Source organism: Trichosurus vulpecula, chromosome 3, assembly GCF_011100635.1.
Source record: "Trichosurus vulpecula isolate mTriVul1 chromosome 3, mTriVul1.pri, whole genome shotgun sequence".
Classification (NCBI taxonomy): domain Eukaryota; kingdom Metazoa; phylum Chordata; class Mammalia; order Diprotodontia; family Phalangeridae; genus Trichosurus; species Trichosurus vulpecula.
The window spans coordinates 95,759,850-95,774,330 of NC_050575.1; the positions used below are offsets into that span (position 1 = coordinate 95,759,850).

The following is a 14,481-nucleotide window of genomic DNA, read 5'->3' on the forward strand; positions in this document are numbered from 1 at the left end:
TTTAAGGAATCAATCAACATTTACTAAGCAACTCTTATGCCAGGTATAGTGCTAAACTCTGGGGATGGTTGGTTGTTGTCCTTCGTTCTCGAAGAGAACCAAAACAACATCACTATGCTAGAGTCAAGATTCAATGTGTCCGACTGTGGCTGATCAGACCAATACAAGTTCAGAATGCTATACCACAGGTCAGACACAAATAGTCCATGTGAACATCTGGGGTGGATACTCCAAACTTGTGCATCCTGCGTTTCCTTTGAGCTGTTTCAATTCTGCTTTGCTAATGTGAGAACGCCATGCTGAGCAGTCCTGTACCAATGTCTCCCATGTCACATAATCAATTCCAAAGTTCTTGAGAAAGACCTTGAGAGTGTCCTTGTATCGCTTCTTCTGACCACCAAGTGAATGCAGTCCAGGTACAGTGCTAAGCTCTGGGGATACAATAAGAGGCAAAAGACAGTCCCTGCCTTGAAAGAGCTCACAATCTAATGGGGAGGACAACATGCAAACAAATATATACAAAGCAAGCTATGTACCGGATAAATGTTGTTGCTTGTCCTTTATTCTCAAAGAGAACCATGGTATCAAGAAGGTGATGCCATGACATGCAGGTGAATTGGATTTAAGTGAAGGAGGGCTGTGCAAGGTCACTAGCCTCACTTTCTCCTCCAGAGCCGTATGGGCCCAGCTGTAAGGTATAGATATAATTAACAGAGTGAATTAAAAGGGGTTGGGACTTAAAGCCAGGGAAGTTCAATAGTTGGAATAGAGAAGGGAAAGCATTCCAGGATGGGAGAATAGCAAGAAATGCCCAGAGCCTAGAAATAGAGTGTCTTGTTTGTGGAAGAGCCAGGAGGTCAGTGGCACTAGACAGGGGAGTAAAGTATAAGAAGACCAAAAAGGTAGGAGAGAAATACGCTACGAAGGGCTTTAATTGCTAAGCAGAATATTTTGTACTTTATGTAATAAAGAGCCACTAGAGTTGGGAGGCAGGGCACATGTGTATAGCAGACATGATCAGACCTGCACTTTAAGAAAATCACTTTAGTGGCTGAGGGGAGAATGGACTGGAGTAGCAAAAGACTTGAGCCAGACAGACCTATCAGCAGGTTACTGAAATAATCTCAGTATAGGGTGATGAGGGCCTGCATTAATGTCATTGTGACTCTTGCTATATAACTGGCCCACCTTATTTTCCTCCTCAGATATATCCTTTATGATGTCTCTTAAACCACTTCCCATGCAGTACATTTTCAATGATCCCAAGCTGCTGTTGCCAAAGTCCACCCTGTTTAACACTAATTTTCCCAGTGATACAACGTGACTATGAATCATAGAACATTATTACCTCTGAAAAATCACAACTGTAGGTAACCCAAAGTGCAATGGAAAGACACACATGCAATAGTGTATTACTTAGAGAAACAGAGACTGGACATATAATTTCAATGATATAGGGAGATCTCAAATGAGGAAAACTGTCTATCAGTGTCAAGTAAGCACTGTCTCTGCAACTTAGAGTAGCCTAAAACACTGAGAAGATAACCAACTTGCCCTGGATTGCAAAATCTGTATGTGTCAGAGGCACAAATCTTCACGGCTTTGAGGTCAGCTCTTTTATCCACTATACCATGATGCCACTTTAACTATACTAACATATTACTAACAATGGCTATTAATATAGGGAAAAAAAAGATTAAATCTCAACTCATCAAAAAACACAAAAATAATACCCAGAGAAAACTGGAACTTTTGTAGACAGAACTTACCCAAATACACAGAAAAGGTTGTTTTTTTTTTTCCCCAGTAGTTGCTAGGCTGGATTTTTATTGGGGGGGCATGGGGTGTGTGTTATTTTTCACACTGCCATGTTGGCTCTGCCCCGCCCTCTCTGTGTGTTATTTTTAAATAAAATTTCCTCATAACATCCTCCTTTGAAGCCTCGTCATACTGTGGCGATGACTCCAGATGTTCAAAGGCTATACCGGTAAAACGTAAGCTGGAAAGGTTTTAGACACAGTCCTGGCCATAGATCATGTCTCTATAATCCAATAACCAGCATAAGTAAATTCAAAGAAGTTCTTTTTACCAAAAGTGGACCCACAGAGTACAAGTTTTATGATTTGCTCTAGTAAAGGTTCTGAATCTGGGACCCACAAACTTGAATGGAAAAATATACATATCATCTTTATTTCTACTAATAACTGAAATTTAGCGTTTTCTCCTATTGTGAATTTTAAAAACAACATTGTTCTGAAAAGGGGTCCACAGGTTTTCATCATATTGCCAAAGGGCAATTACACAAAAATTATACACTACACAAAAAAAGGTCAAAAACTCCTGATTTAGTGGTTTCAGTCTACAACAAACAGCTGTGAAATTACAGCTCTTTTGAAGGACTAAAGAATTGGTTTATTAAAACATATTTTCTGTTAGGTTTTTTTTCCTGTTTGTTTGTTGCTCTTCTTTAAATATTCAATGGGTTTTTATTCTTGAGTCAAGATCTCCCTGCTCTTAGACAGGTTCTTGTTAATTTACTAACAGACTATCCCCTTAAATTAACAGTTCATACTTCCCTCAAACCTAGAGAGCTAAGTTTGTACTACAGGAGGCTGGATTCTAAGAAATAATAAAAGTATAAAAAAATTATGGTTATAGAGACAAAAGAAGGGTGTCCACTCCTTCACTGGTACTCCAACCTCAGTGTTCAGAAGCCAAAAATAGTCTTTTATCATGTAATTCCCATTCCAGACCATAGAAGCCTTTCTAGAACTTTACTTCTTTTTCCCCTCAGCTTACCTTTCATAGCTCTGATTTATTCCCCCAACCATGACAAAGTTTACAGAATACACCTTAATCCCAGTAACCCTTGGTGGCAAATAATTTTCATCAAAACCTGAAGTCAAATTATTACATAAAAAAAAAAGCTCACTTATTTGACTAGTTGCCCATTTACTCATATTCTAGTCACTCCAAAGCACACAGAATTCAAAACCTGGAGAAACAATTAAGGGACTCAGTAACATGCAGAGCAAGGACAAGTTAGGCTGCTCCACTCTCTACAACTATGAAGAAGAGTGACAGCAGGAGATAGAATGAAGCAATCTTCATAGCAGAGGACCAAAACAACACTCAAAGGGACACCCTAAGGGTCTGGAAAAGCACGGTAAACCAATTTGCCTGGTCTGCAGGCCTAGACATCCCCATACAAGGATGTTTGGTGTTTGTTTTTAAAGCTATTTAGCCTGATAACAATTGAGCTTGGTTTGGAATTTCTAATACATACAGAATCTAACCATGAAAAATTATTATTACAATGCTAATTATAGGCAAAGTATAAGAGAGTGCAAAGTTGAACTAGACTTAGAAATCAAAACACCTGACATCGAGTCCTCCCTCCAACAATTTGTTGTGTGACCTTGGGCAGATCACTTCTCTTTTGAGACTTTATGCACTAGCAAAATGGAAGAAAAATACTTATTTCTTCATGGAACTGCTGAAAAGGCAATATTTCATAAGCCACAATGTGCTATATAAATATTATCTTTATGATAACACAGCCTCACAGACAGATCATCTTAGAGTTAAGTCTTCTTGTATGACCTTTTTAAGTAAAGCTTTTTTAGGTTGACTGATATTTATGGAATGCCATGGGGTGGGGTGGGGTGGGACAGGGAGCAAGGAGGATTGGGGGGAATCTTTCATTTAAGAATTTCATGAGGGAAAAAAATTTAAGTGCAAAGCTACTTAATAAGTTGAAGAGAAATATGAATTACTCAAAATACATTTTAAAGAGTCCTCCAATATTCCATGATTTTTTATTTATTCTATTATTCCTAACCACTCTCTCAAGTATGCTATATGTAACTGATATAAATCAAATTAATCCTTATAGGTCCCTCATGCAGATTTCACTTTCTACAGCTTCAATCTTTAAGAATTTTTAAGTGACCCTAAACTCCCATTTAGCCAAGTTTTACTTAAATAGGAAAAAGGAAAAGAACTCTGCAGGCTGTCTCCAATTTATAAACAGGTTTTGTTCCAAAAAACTTTTTTTACTAAGGGAAGTTTATAATTTCACTTATAACAATTTTCAAATCATTTGTTTCTTTGTTCTTAGTTTATTTAAAGATTTGTGTTGATTGACAGATACTAAGAAGATAATAAAAATAGTTTAAATTCATTTGCTAGTTGGGATGATCAAAAGTCAGAAAGGCATTTTCTCTCAGAGAGAATATAAATTCCTACACTAGCCCACAAAAGCCTATTTAACCCAGAATATACCTGAAACAGAGTTGCTTCGATATTTCAAACTATGATTTCACTAGTCTGGGAGCTTTGTCCAACAATCAAAGATCATAATCCTCTTCATGCCTTAGTAGGTGGTAGCTGCATTCCTATGGCCAAAAAGTTTCATCTGGAGGCCAATCTTACAATGATGAGAGCTGAAGTACGATGCCAAATAAACAGCAATCTATAAGCTAACCACCATGTATAACAATGATCCTACTGGAAAATGAATTAAGACAAAAAGATAAAACTCAGGTCAAATATAATAGGATTGTACTGCTTCTAAATGCAAGTTTAAAAATGAAACTTTTCTTTAAACAGTAAAATTTTTTAAAGTAATGTGTACTGTCAGTTGTAATCACTATATTAGATGGTTATTCTGAACTGCTTTTTGGTGGTAAGGTACAGTTTCACACAGGGAGGTGCAACTAGGTGGCACAGCAGATAGAGGGCTGGGTCTGAAGTCAGGAAGACTCATCTTCATGAGTGCAAATGTGGCCTTGGATACTTACTAGCTGTGTGACCCTGAGCAAGTCACTTAACTCTGTTTGCTAAGTTCCTCATCTGTAAAATGAGCTGGAGAAGGACATGGCAAAGTACTCCAGTATCTTTGCCAAGAAAACCCCAAATGGGGTCACAAAGAGTTGGACATAACTGAAATGACTGAACAACAACAAAAAACTACAGGGAGGCTTCTTTATAAGGAAATAACTAATGTGTCAAAATAAAATGAGTCACTAAGAACTAGTTCAGGAGAAAGGTATGAGCTTTTATATAGCACCTCCTAACCTCCTAAATGCTTTACAGATATTATTTTACATATGAGGAGATGAGGCAAATAGAGGTTAAGTGACTTGCCCAGGATCACACAGCTAGTAAAGTGTGAATGCAGGCCTTCTTGATTCTGGGCCCAGTACTCTAACCACTGCACCAACTAGGAGACTCAAAGGGGAAAAAAATGAACTGAGAGTCCAACTTGGAAGAAGAGGAAACAAATCCCTTTCTTTTCTCCCCTCCTTCTCAGGTGCTCTTCCTTTCTTCCCTCTTCTTTCCCATCTCCAGGGAGAACAAGGACTACCCCAGTTCCAAACAACTAGTAGTGGCTTTCAAGGCATAGAATACAAAGACTCCAGTAGGGAAAACGGTGAGAATTCAAGGGGTGGGAATCCTGGACTGGAAGTCAGGGGAAAGTAGATTAGCAGCTATGGAGGTAGGGAAAAGAAGAATTCCTGAAGACTCTTATATGTACAGCAGTTTTCTTTAATTTCTTCTATGAATACATCTAGACCCACAGGTGAAAACTATCTAACTCCCCTCAGGACAATGTTTTTTAAAATATATAAAATTAAATACATAAAATTAAAAAGAAAATCAATTACATTGAAACATAGTAATAAAAATTTTTTTTTAAGTTTATAAAGCCCAGGTTAATGACCTACCACTGTTCTATGAGTTGATTTGTTTCCTTTTCAAATGACACTTCCTCTTATAGGATCCCTTCCTTCCTGCCTTGTTGCTAGTTTCACACACAGCTCTTCAGATGTTTTTCTTTATTTTGTCCTATGTCCTATTTCTACAGTGACATGGCAAAGCAATAAAAAATGAGGCAAAAATAATAAGAATTACACAGTTTTTAGAATGTGGTTGCACTAAATGTGAGATCAAGAAATATACAGATTATACTAATGGAAGAACTTAACCATATCAATACTGATAATCAAGTTCTTCTGGCCTGAACTGAAGGTACAGCCCCCAGCGCTCACACTGCTACTCCAGCAAACCATGAAACTCTCACCAAAACAAATAATGATCAAGAAATATAATGAGAAAGACATTAGACTCACAGAAAAACAAGCAGGGATGGGGTAAGAGTGAAGAATTTAAGGAGGACAAATCTGGAGAGGGAACAGTTACAAGCAAAATAAATATTAACTTTGGTTCGAAAGATAAAGGTCTGGGCTTGGTGAAGAAAACTGAAGAAAAAGAAAAAGAAGGGACCACTTCAATCATAAATCAATAGTATTAAGCAAATAATTTCTTTTTTCTACATCCTCCAACTTTCCAAAGGGAGAGGATACAGAGAAAAGTATTAAGGAATATGATGGGGAGAAGCATACAATTAACTATCAGAACTATGAATGAAAGAGAATGAATTCTCATAAAAAGATGGGTAACAGAATGGATTAAAAAGCCAATTCGACAATATTCTATTTGTAAGGAACACACTAGAAACAAAGATTCATAGACAGTTAAAATGGAGGGCTGGAGCAGAATTTATTTTGCTTCAAATGAATTTTAAAAAGCAAGAGTAGGAATCATGATCTCAGGCAAGGCAACTGTAAAACTGACATGGTTAAAAGAGAGAGATAAGAAGGAAAACTACAAAATGTTATGCTTAAGGGCATCATAGATAATGAAATAATACTTAAAATATATGCAACAAATGGTGCAATCTAAGTCCTTCCTTTATAATCTAAGTACTTTTAAAAAAGTTAACTGAATTATAGGGGAAAATAGGAAAAAAAATTAGTCAAGAGTTTTCAGTATGTCCTTTTCAAAACTAGACAAATCTAACAAAAAACAAGAAAATTTTTTAGAAAAAGTAGATATTGAATGAAATGGAATATAAACATTCCAATGCAAAATATCTAGCACTTTCACAAAAAGTGATCATGTACTAGAGTAGACCTGCACAACATATGGCCCAAAGGATTTTGGGTGGCTGTCACATGATGTCACCAGGATGGTTGGTTACAGTGGTCATGTGACAGCCACCCAAAATCCTTTCGTAGGCCATATGTTGTGCTGACCTGTGATGAAGCAAAAAAAAAAAAAAAAGTCTCTTAAATGCAGAATAACAAGAATATTAAATATAGACTTTCCTGATCATAACACAATAAAAATTATAATTAATACAACACTTGAAAATAAGATTCAACTATAAATGAAAACAATCCAAAATAACTTAATCCTAAAGAATTAGTGGGTCATAGAACAAATTACAGAAAGAAATGATTACTTCACCAAAGGATCTGCCAACAGTGAGACAACACAACAAAAACTTTTGGGATATAGCCAAACCAGTCCTTGAGGGACGGAGTATCAAATGTGTATCTAAAAAAAGGAGAAAGGGAAAGAGACCGAGAACTGGGAGCGTGTTCTGGATAGGACCTGATTTAGGCCAGTTCCATGGTAGTTTATATTCATATTAGAACAAACTGAGACAACTGCAAATAATTCAACAGTTAACAAAAGGAGATCTACTTAATCATAGTAGGAGAAGGATATTCAACAAGGCTGTGGGCTTGAGGACACTCTTGAGTTGCTTCAGCTGACCAAACTTTCCCTGACTCCTGGCTGCATATCATGGTCAATCAGCAAAGCACCCGAGAGAGGATAAAGCTCCTTCCTTGTGGCCACTTTGTATTTGGGTGACTGGGATGGAGGGTGATATCAAAAGTGTGCGCCTTTAGTCCTCTAAAACCAGGGCTTTTAAAACTTTCTTGATTCAAAAAAAAAAAAAAAAACTTTCTTGATTCAAGCACTTCTTAAACCATTTAAGGAAAAACTAGCCTAACTTGCAGAGGAGGGTGGGAATAAGGTGGTTAGGAGACTGCTCCCAACTGAAAACACAAACGGGAAAGGGCCAAGGCAAGGGTTTTAAGGGAGACAGAAAAAAAAAAGTTTTTAACCAACTAAACAAAAAAAATAGAAATTCTGAGTATCAAAGAGATAAAATTAAAAACCAAAATAACATTGAATTAATCACTTAAACTAGGAGCTAGTTTGAAAGAAAAAACACTAGCTGAGATGATTTAAAAGAGAGCAAACAAAACTGCCAATATCAAAAATTAAAAGATGGACTTACTACAAATGAAAAGGAAATAAGGGAAATTATCCACAACTATTTTGCCCAATTATATACCCAAAAAATGACAATGTGGATTAAATGGATAAATATTTACAAAAATGTAAAAGATGTGGATTAACAGAACTAATTAACAGAATTAATAGAAATTTTAAATAACACAATCCCAGAAAAAAGAAACTGAATAAGCAAAAACAGGAGTTCCTGAAAGAAAAAAATCCAAGAACCAGACAGACTGACATATGAATGCTATCAAATATTCAAAGCACAATTATTTCCAATATTACATAAATTATTTGCAAAACTGGGGGGTGGGGTAGGGAATATCCTATTAAACTTACTCTATGACACAAGATGAGACTTAATATCTAAACTAGAGAGAGATAAAAACAGAGAAAGAAAGTTTTACACCAATATCTGATCTAACGAATATTGACACAAAAACATCCAATAAAGTATTAGCAAAGAAGCTATATAATCACATATCAAAAAGGTTATATATTATGACCAGGTTGTATTTCTACAGAGAAAACAGGGTTGAATCAAATAGTAAAAAAAACTATAAACATAACAAATCATATTAATAACAAAAATACAATTCATATGACATTCACAAGAAACATTTAAAAAGTATAGGAATAAATGGATCTTTCCTTAAAATAATAAATATTATCTAACTAACAGCAAGAGCTAAGATTATCTGTAACACAGAAACTCTTGTGGCCTTTCTAAAAGGAAGGGCAATAGAATAAGAATGTCTATCCTCACCACTAGTTTTTGATATTTTTTTCTAAAAACACTAGCTATAGCAATAAAACAAGAAAAAAGAAATTCAGCAAATAAGCATAGGCAAAGAAGAAACAATATTAATGATTTAACAATATCAACAGAGTTTTATCTCTTAGTGGCTGTGCTCTAACTGCCAGAGGGAGTCGCTCATTATCATGATACTGAACACTCACTGGAATCCATGGAAATCCTGACATAAGAACACCTAGTAATGCATGAAAAAAGCTGGAGGAAATCCCTATGAGAAAAGGAAAATCAATAGGGAATACTTGTGGCTGTTTGTCCATCATTCTTGAAGAAGACCATGATATCAGGGAGTGATGCTATGACATGCAAGCGAATTGGATTTAAGTGAAGGAGTACTGTGCAAAATCACCAGCCTCACTTTCTCCTCCAGAGCCATCTGGGTCCAGTGGCAAGATACAGATCAAGATGACTGGAGATGGCCCTGGATACAGTGGGACACCCTTGGCCTTTTTAAGCTAAGGTCTTTAACAGGTCTCAGTTTGACTGAGGCAACACTCCATCAGTGTTTAAGGCTAGATAAGAAATGAGGTAGAGAATGGCCTCTTTTACCTAGTCAGAAAAAAAAATTGGGGAGGGGAAGAGCTTCAGGGTTTCTGGCCAAAACAGAAGCGTTTGCTATTTACATTCACTCTGAGCCAGTCAGGGTCCAAACAATGACCAAGTAGGGCTTGGACTGGGGTTTAAAAATCTAGCCTGCAAACACCAAGATATCTTGCACAAGGGCAAGCAAGCACACCTACAGACTGGCCATGGATCACTTTAGTGACATAGCCAATGAAAAATTCATAAAAAAGATTCTAGGCTACAGCTTATCTGGAAAGAAAACTGGAGGTGTAACAATGATGAAACCAAACTTTGTGGAAGTTCCCAAATCAATGTACTGTACAGAACATGGTTGTCACCCCTGTTAAAGTGCTACCTCAAGTGGGCAAGCTGGTATCTCTGAAGGAGCAGAAACTGCTAGACTGAAAATAAACATAGGACAATGGAAAAAATTGAAGCTTTACTCTATTTTAGTTATCAATATGTGTAGAACAGAGTGCTTCATGTGGTTCAGGGATGCAGGGGCCCCCAAAACTATCAAGATACAGGGCGGAGCCACCAGGAAGAATTCGAGTACTCAACCCATATTGTGGCATTAATAAAGCAGGTGAAGTTCTTAAAGAACTTGCAACCTAATGGGGGTGATGCTAAAGCTTATACAGAAAAAGTTCAGTGAATGGTGTACCAAGTATGCTAATTAGGTGGTAAGGGGTAGAATCAAGAAGTGGTCAGCTCTTACAGGAAAATATAGTTTCTGTACCTTGGGCGCAGGTGTCATTCAATACTGGAAATAGGGAGAAGGAACTTCTTAGGGGTATGTTTTTTGGTCTGCTACATCAGTAAGTCAATCAATGGTCATGGCTGTCCTGTTTGTATAAGATAGCCTCAGGAATAGACGTATATCTTGACTTCTGGAATGCATACAGTACCTGAGGGAGTCAGTACATAATAGTTCTGCTGGTACAAGATAGACTGTTTATGCAAGGGAAATTCTACATTGGTCAGCTTGTTCTTGTAGCAGGGAGAGAGAGTTTCCTTCACTAGGACCCGCTCATGGGTTACTGTCAGAGATGTGGTCTTAGGGCTGGGATCAAAGCACAAGTACCCTACACAATGACTCTAAAGACTTCTGTCTCTGTAGCAATGAAGATGAAGAATACAAGCACAAGGCATATTCTCTGCTCTCAGTGATTCAGATTTTGTTACTGTCTCTTCAGGAAAGCCCTCTAGAATATTATGGTTACTGTAGGATCCATCTTTGTAGGTAACGATGCTAGCTGTGACAGGTTCCAGTTCTACGACTCAGGGATTCACTATGGTGACCTGGAGTGCAACACCCAGAAAATCTTGACCATGCAGTTCCAGTGGTGAGATATGACTTTGAACAATAGGCAAAAACCCAAAAAGATACTAGATTGTCCAGAAATCACTATTTGACAATAACTTTGAAAACTATAAAGCAATCCTGCAGAAATCAATATCTCACAAAATATAGCACAATGATATAAATGGATACATGACCTAGATCTAAAAGGTCATATTGTAAGCTAACTGGAAGGAGGAAAGAAAATACTTTTCACAACTCTAGATAGGTAAAGAATTCCTGACAAAATAAGGAAAGGATAGACTCAAAGAACACAAAATGGGCAATTTTAATTATGTAAAATTGAAAAATTTTTGCATAAACAGAATATATATGAAAAGAATAAGAGCCATCCCTCCATATATAAATGGTCAAAGGATAGGAATGAGCAGTAAACCATCAACGACTATATAAAAATGTTTCCAGGATAACAGAGTGGATTGAAAACCAGAATCTTAACAATATGTTGTTTACAAGAAACACACCTGAAGCAGAGAGACACACATGGAGTAAAGGCAAGGGACTGGAGCAGAATCTATTATGTTTCAGCTAAAGTAAAAAAAGCAGGGGTAACAATCCTGATCTCAGGCCAAAAAAAGCAAAAATAAAGCTAATTAAAAGAGATAAGGAAAATACATCTTGCTAAAAGGTACTATAGACAATGAGGTAATATCAATATTAAAATGGCCTGTCAGATCTATGGAGAAGGGAAGAATTCATGACCAAACAACAAATAGAGCATTACAAAATATAAAATAGATCATTTTAATTATGTTAAATTAAAAAGGTTTTGCACAAACAAAACCAAGATTAGAAGGAAAGCAGAAAGCTGGGAAACAATCTTTACAGCAAGTGTCTCTGATGAAGGCCTCATTTCTCAAATATATAGAAAACTGAGTCTGACTTAAAAGAATATAAGCTATTCCCCAATTGATAAATGGTCAAAGGATATGAACAGGCAGTTTTCAGATGAAGAAATCAAAGCTATCCATAGGCATATGAAGAAGTGCTCTAAATCACTTTTGATTAGAAAAATGCACATTAAAACAACTCTCAGGTACCATCTCACACCTATCAGATTGACTAACATGACAAAAAAGGAAAACAATAAATGTTGGGGAGGATGTGGGAAAATTGGGACACTAATGCACTACTGGTGGAGTTGTGAACGGATACAACCATTATGGAGAGCAATTTGGAACTATGCCCAAAGGGCAACCAAATTGTGCATACCCTTTGATCCAACAGTATCACTACCAGATCTGTATCTCAAAGAGATCATAAAAAAGAGAAAAGGACCTACCATGTGCAAAAATATTTATAACAGCCCTTTTTGTGGTAACAAAATATTGGGAAATTGAAGGGATGCCCATCAATCGGGGAATGGCTGAACAAGCCGTGGTATATGAATGTAATGGAATACTCTTGTGCAATAAGAAATGATGAACTGGCAGACGTCAGAAAAACCTGGAAAGACTGAACTGATGCAAAGTGGAACGAGCAGAACCATGAACACATTGTACACAGTCTCAGCAGCATTGTGTGATGATCAACTATGAATGCCTTGGCTCTTCCGAGCAACACAATGATCCAAGACAAGTACAAAGGACTCACAAAGGAAAATGCTATCCACATCCAGATAAAGAACTGATGGACTGCAGATTGAAGCATACTTTTTTCACTTACTTTATTCTTTTTCATGGTTTTTTTTTTCCTTTTGACCTATTTCTTCTTTCACAACTATGACTAATACGGAAATATGTTTTACACGATAGCACACGTATACCCTATATCAAATTGCCTACCATTTTAAGGAGGGAGGGAGAAAAATTTGGAATAAAAATCTTATAACAATGAATGCTAAAAATTGTCTGGATATGTAATTGGAAAAAAATAAAATACTATTAAAAAACTAAAATAAAATAAAAAATGTTTCCACAGAAATACAAATTAAAACTATTCTGAAGTTCAGCCTCACATTGATTATGTTGGCAAAAATGACTAAAAAAAAGAAAATGTTGGAGAAAATATACAGGTATAATATTGCACTACTAATTGAGCTGAGAATCAGTTCAACCATTCTGGCAAGCAATCTGATGATATACCCAAAAAAGTCATTAAATTGTGCATAACACTGTTTGATGCACTGAATACCATTCATTACTAGGCATATACCCAAACAGAACAAAAAAAGAAGGAAAAGATTATACACACAAAAATATTTATAGTAGCACTTTTCATTATAGCAAAAAATGGGGAAAAAACATCAACTGGGAAATGGCTTAAAAAATTAAGGTATATGAATGTGAGGAAACATTTTTAAAATGAATTTTTACTGATGGATTTTTTTATATTATCACAGTTTCTCCCATTCTCACTTCCCCTCTCCCTGACAGAGAACAACATCCCATATTAAAAATAGTATTTTTTAAAAACAAAAAAGGAAAAAACTCAGTCTGAACAATAAATTGAAAAAGCCTGAAAACATGCAATGTATAACATTTGTAAAGCTCCCACCTGTGCAAAGAAGCAGGATGGGAGTGTCTTTTCATATTTCTTCTTTCAAGTCATGCTTGTTCTTTATAATTTTGAAACTTTCACTTTATAATTTTGCAACACTGACTCACAATTTGTAGATGCTCTTTCCATTTACATTGTAGGCACTGTGTATACTATTTTCTACTTCACTCTGCATCAATTCATGTAGATTTCTGCACACTCCCATGTATTCATTGTGCACTTTCTTGTAACAGTCTTATTCTATAACATTCATATGCCACAACTCTTTTAACCATTTCCAATCAATGGGCATCTATTTTGTTTCCAATTCTTTGCTATCACAAAAAGTGCTGCTGTAAATATTTTGGTGTATAGTGGGAACTTTCTTCTTATCAATAGCTTCTTTGGAGTATGAGATCCATAATGACATCTCCAGGTCAAAAGGTATGGATCTGTCACTTTATCTGCATGATTCCAAACTGCTTGCCAGAAGGGTAGTAAAAATTCACAACTCTACCAACAATGCTGCATCAGCACACTTATCTTCCAGCAACCTTTCCAACATTTACTATTCTCATCTTTTATTGTCTTCAATGATTTGCAGGGCATGCACTGAAACATCAAGGTTGTTTTGACTTGCATTTCTCTCATTACTGATTTAGACCATTCTTTTATATGGTTATTGGTTCACAATTCTTCTTTTGAAAACACTTTGTTAATATCCTTTGGCCACGTACCTATTGGGGAAAAGCTTTTGGTCTTAAATTTATTAATGAACTGTTTATATATTTTGGTTATTAAACTCATATCCAAGAAATATAATACAAAGATTCTTTCCCCATTCAATTGCTTCCCATATTATACTAGGTGCATTTTGTCTGCAGAAGCTTTTCGATTTCATGGAATCAGTTATCTATCTACCTTATCTTTTGTAATTGCCTCAATTCCTCATTTGGTTAAGAATACACTACCTACCCATATAAGCTGCTTCTCTTCTAATTTTTTATAGTATTCTTCTTAATATTAAGGTCACATATCCATTTATAATGTATTGTGGAATATGGTATAAGGTGTTGGCCTATACCTAATTTCTGCCAGATAA

At 36.1% G+C, this 14,481-nt stretch overlaps 1 protein-coding gene across 1 annotated transcript in view; it reads right to left on the minus strand.

Moving 5' to 3' along the window:
• UIMC1 (ubiquitin interaction motif containing 1) overlaps positions 1 to 14,481 on the minus strand; it is a 115,456-nt gene that overhangs the window by 84,347 nt on the left and 16,628 nt on the right. The gene's annotated exons all lie outside the window — the stretch shown is intronic.